This window comes from Myotis lucifugus, unplaced genomic scaffold, assembly GCF_000147115.1.
Source record: "Myotis lucifugus unplaced genomic scaffold, Myoluc2.0 scaffold_7670, whole genome shotgun sequence".
In the NCBI taxonomy this organism is placed as follows: Eukaryota; Metazoa; Chordata; class Mammalia; order Chiroptera; family Vespertilionidae; genus Myotis; species Myotis lucifugus.
In genome coordinates, this window is record NW_005878718.1 from 522 (window position 1) to 5954 (window position 5433).

General features: G+C 45.0%; 1 long non-coding RNA gene across 1 annotated transcript; it reads right to left on the minus strand.

The window, feature by feature from the left end:
* Positions 1 to 1969: 1969 nt before the first annotated feature.
* LOC106696047 lies at positions 1970 to 4784 on the minus strand. Its single transcript, XR_001346971.2, has 3 exons — positions 4449 to 4784; positions 3642 to 3794; positions 1970 to 2086 (listed from the first exon to the last, which is right to left on the minus strand). It is a non-coding gene; the product is annotated as an uncharacterized LOC106696047 (long non-coding RNA).
* Positions 4785 to 5433: the final 649 nt, after the last annotated feature.

Genomic DNA, 5433 nt, shown 5'->3' on the forward strand with positions numbered 1-5433 from the left:
GCTGTAGAGTTAACTGACTATGATTACTCAGGGTCTTGCTGAGGATTTTATTTTTTAAAAATATATTTTTACTAATATCAGAAAGAAAAAGAGAGGGAGAGAGAGAGATAGAAACATCAATGATGAGGGAGAATCATCGATTGGCTGCCTCCTGCATGCCCCCCACCGGGGACCAAGAATTGAACCGGGACATCCTAGTTCATAGGTCAACACTCAATCACTGAGCATGCTGGCCGGGCTTGCTGGGGCTTTTAGACTTGACTGTGGAAGGATGAGAAGCCAGTAAGAAATTTTAGACAGAGACTGAGATGGTCCAATTTTCTGGAGTGTGAAGCATTGCAGATATTTTGTTAAGTCACGGACCATCCTGTAGAAAGTGAAATGAGACGTTTGAATAACAGTAAGACGGGACCTGCATTTCCAGTCATCCTTCCCACCCTCTGTGGTGGGGAAGAATTGCATTCCCACTAGAACAAGCATTAGAAAAAAATTTATCTGTAGAGGACAAAACAGATTTATGAGAACTAAGTAGGTTTGATTTATTAAAATACATTCATGTGACACATACTTGAATGACTTTCTAAAAAAGAAAATAACACATCTTGATTTTGAAAAGGCTGCCCCGCTAATTTCATTGTCCTTGCAAATCTAAGGACTATCAAGTTAAAGGGATAGGAATCATAGTCAATAAGAGCTTATAACATAGCCAGAAAGGAGTGCTGACTAATTCGCAACAGGCAAAGGTGTGAGGCAAAGGGAGTGGCTCCCTCCCCAGGCCCCGTGCCCAGCAGAGAGCCTGGCTCACAGCAGTAGTTGGTGTCTGCTAAATGGATTAATAAAAAGGGGACTGCTACCAATCAAAGCTCCTTGTGATCCTAGGATACCTTTGGGTGTTAACAGCATTTACATTTATATGGAATTAAGTTACTTCCATCCAATTAGGACAAGAGTTGAGGAAACGTATTTCATTTGGGATCTATACACCCTTGGAAATCCCTTCTGCAGACATAAGTGAATTCCAAGGGATGCCTGGGAAGTGTATTAACCTGTTAGTATCTAGAGTATTCACTTAAGCGAGCATCAGAAAAAAAACAATTTTTGTTAGAGTTTGGTAAGTGTGACGCCACACTCATCACTTAACTGCAATTTGCTATTAAAAGCCTTTACTGTCCTTATCTTGTTTACAGAACTCTCTTATAATTAGGTTTGGGAAAGGCATATCACATATTTATTAAAACATCTTTTTTTAAAGGTCCTATTGGAAGTGCTTCAACCCTTTTTTTCCTTTTGGGGCACACAACAGCTACGTGCTCTGGACAGTCCGGGTTTTCCTGGCACTGTCAGCCTGGTTTAAAATGTTCTTCAGATACTTTGAACTCTCTGCCACACTACTCCACCTTTCTGACAGAAAGAAGTTGGGGCTCAGACATTTTTCTTCTAGTTAGAGGCCAAGGCCAAGACTTTGCCACCACTTCCCAAGAAGACAGAGTGTGCTTGCTGCATCCATTGCGACCATGGCAAGTAAGAGCATTATACACGAACCAGCAATGAATGTATACAGAAGTGGTGAGCAATAAAGAAGAGAAAATCAATGATGCAAAACTTTTTCACCCCAGAAAATAAACTGGAAGGAAGTGCCTGCATACGCTGGGAGTTGATGTTTGGGGAGTGATGAGAAGGCCTGGTGACCCAAGTGAAGTGAGGTAGAGTGGAGTGGAGTGGAGTGAAGAGGAGAGGAGTGAAGAGGATAGGAGTGAAGAGAAGAGGAGTGAAGAGTGGAGTGGAGTGAATTGTACAGTTAAGAATTTACAACAAGATCATCTTCTATGGTTACTTTCGGTACATCTGATTTATTATATAACACTGGTATGTTTCCATTCATACCATTTGTCCAAAAATATACCATCATCATAATAAAAATACCATTTATTGATTTTCATCTTTGAGAATCAATCTGTAGACCAAGTGTGCAAGGTTTAATTATAATTATGGAATAAATTATCATGCAACAATATACAGAAACAGCTGTATGGTGGTGGTACAAAGACAGCAGTAAAAGCAGGGCCAGAGAGCTAATATTCACTTCCTACAAAGCAAGGAATAAAGAGATACCATGTTTAACTGATAAAACAAGAAGCAAACAAATTTACAAAATCCTTACAGCTCACATCATAGTTAATGGTGAGCAAGCAGATACTTTCTATTTAAGATTAGGAAGAGAGCAAGAAAGTCCCCTACCACTACTTATATTAAAAACAGTGCTGGAAGTACTAGCTAATACAGTAAGATAAAAAAAGAAAAAAAAGAAAAAAAAGAAATAAAAGGTATAAAGATTGGAAAGGAAGAATAAATTGTCCTTGTGTCCTGGTGACATAGTTTTCTAAGTAAATTGCTTTCCTATATATTAGCAATGAACAAATGGAATTTGAAATAAAAAACACACCACCATTTACATTAATGCTAAAATAAAGAAGATACTTAGGTAAAACTATAACAAAATATCTACATGATCCAGATGAGAAAAACTATAGAACTATCATAAAAGAACTTAGAGATCTAAAATTAATAGGTAGATATTCAAGACCATCCCACTTAAAATCCCAGCAAGTTATTTTGTAGATATAAAAAAACTGATTTGCCAAAACCGGTTTGGCTCAGTGGATAGAGCGTCGGCCTCCGGACTGAAAGGTCCCAGGTTCGATTCCGGTCAAGGGCATGTACCTGGGTTGCGGGCACGTCCCCAGTGGGAGATGTGCAGGAGGCAGCTGATCGATGTTTCTCTCTCATCGATGTTTCTGACTCTCTATCTCTCTCCCTTCCTCTCTGTAAAAAATCAATAAAATATATTAAAAAAAAAATAAAAATAAAAAAACTGATTTAAAGTTCATATGGAAGGCAAGAAACCTAGAATCGGCACGTTCCACTTCACTGAAGAGCGCTACCACTGCCGGTTGGTCACCTAAGCCAGAATCTTAGGGGTCATCACACACGTTCTCCCCTCCCTCTGTACCAAATTCATTACCCGGCCTGCCAATCCCTCTTAACGAAATCTACTCCTGGATTCACTCACCCTTTAGACGGTGCTCGCCCTCCTACTGGCGGCTACCCGAGGCCCAGCCCCTCTACTCCGCTCTGCAGAGATGGGAACTGGACCAGGCTGTCTCTCTGGGAGGTCCTGACAGCGAGCCCACTGGCCTGCACAAGCCGGCCCTCTTACTTTCTCTCAGGTCACTCCCTCTATGCAGGTGCCTTTTGGCCTCCTCCCAGACTCCGGGGCTTACCTACTCTATCCTTCCAGCAGCCTCTGTAAGCCTGCTTTCTCCCTACCAGCTATTCTTCCCGACCTCCCTGCTTCACCTCATGAGCTCCGTCCTGCCCTTGGAGCCTTCAGTGACCGCCCTGACCAGGGGAGGTGGTGCGGAGCAGCCCTGGACCCTGGGGATGCTGAGGCGCGGTGTCTGGCGGTGTGCATATCTGACATGTCCTCCTACACAGACTACACACCGAGAAGTGGGGACCTCTTCTGATGTTGCTCCTGTGTATCCAACGTCTGTAACATGTCAGGTACTCAACAACTACTTGCTGACAAGTGTGATATTCAAGAAAACAGAAATACTGTTTCCATAAGATCGACTACCCACCTTGAACGCTGCAGATGCAGTTGACCTGAGTGACAGAATCCAGGCCATCGAGCCTCACAGGGCCCGGCAGCTCACAGGAGCCAGTGCCCGAGGCCACATCCAGAACGGGCTTTGGAAGCGAGAGGACAGTGCGCTCACCACAGACAATCCGACCTGTCAGGAGAGACATTTCAGACGGAAGCACTGAAGGGAGAGGGAGCTCTGCCAGGAAAGGCGGTGTCCTTTGCTAGATCCCTAGAGCCGTGTGGGACAGGGGGCACCGCTGCGGGGTGACACACGCGCTGTGCAGAAAGGAAGCCCCAAGCCGCCAGCGTGCTAAGCTGAAAAACACACAAATACCACATTCATTTTCAACTCAAAAGGTGAATTTTATGGTATGAAAATTATACCTCAAGGAAATAAAGAAAAAAAATATATAGTTGAGGTAGGCTCCTACTTTGGTTCCTCGACGAAGTGTACATGTTTACAATTTGTAGCTTTTCATTTGTTTTAAAAAATGATGTCCCAGGCAATGGCTTAAGTGGCTCTTGCACCTGTAAGCTTGCCACCAACAGACAGTCCTAGAGTGACCACTGGCAGCTCTGACACCGTTTGCCCATACTGCAAGGGGTTCTGGTTCTGTCCAGGCGGCCACGACATGGTCAGTGAGAGCCTGGGTGGCACCAGGGGCCTCTGCACTCCACACGCCTTGTCTGCGGAGGGCTTAGTGGTGGCCCCGCAGTGTCTGAGCAGGACCCGGAAGCCCAAAGCCAAGGTCTGGAATCTGCACAGCACCACTGGCTCACAGCCGTCAGGAAGAAAGCTCACCCTGGTCTCGGAGAGCGTCTCTGAAGAAGAAGCTGTGGGGGGCAGCCTTGGCGAGTTCTTCCAGGACCTCCTGGGCCAGCACACACGAGGAGGTCACGCAGACCGGCAGGGTTCTGGGGAAGCCAGAGTGGTTTTCATCCTGCACTTGCAGGGTGACGTCGGTCACCGTCAGCCAGATCTCCCTTTGCTCCAGAAGAAGCAAACTGCTTAGCTACGAGACACAGTCAAGACTATGAACTTGATAGCTACTCTGACATCAAAGTAATTTTTAAAGCAATGTTAGATGACTGTTCTTGACATGAACATCATTTATATTAACATTATTACATGTTTACATTAACATCACTTCAACATATTTAAAAACATCCAGGACTTGTCATGTTCTGGTCCCATTTGACATGGCCTGTGCCCCTGGTGAGCCCCCAACCGTGCAACCTTGGTAAAGGGGCTTCCTTTAGCTCTGATCCCATCTGCCCTCTCCCGGCACCGCTCTCCGTGTCCTCTGACCTGCTCAGGAAGAGCTCGTGTGCTCTGCCTCCTGATCCCATGTTGTACACCTATGATGCTAATGACCACCTGTCTTACATTTAGCACATACACATTCTCCTGTCCTGCTAGATGCACGTTTCCTAAGCAGGGATTAAGTGGAAAGGGGCAAAAAGGGAGAAATGGTGGACATCTATAATACCAACAACAATTAAAAAAAAGAGAACTAAAAAAGGAGGGGGCAAATTTGGACACAGAGGGAAGGACCTGTGATGACACATAGGGTGAAGATGGCATGTGACCGGAGTGATGCATCTACAAGCCCGGGAAGGCCAAGGATTGCAGCAAAGAGCAGAAGCTGGCAGAGAAAAGGGAGGAATCTCCCCCAGAGCTGCCAGAGGAAACATGGCCCTGCTAAGCCTTCATTTCAGACTTCCAGCCTCCTGAGGCATGAGACAATACATTTCTATACATTACTATTTAATCCTCACCCAAAGGT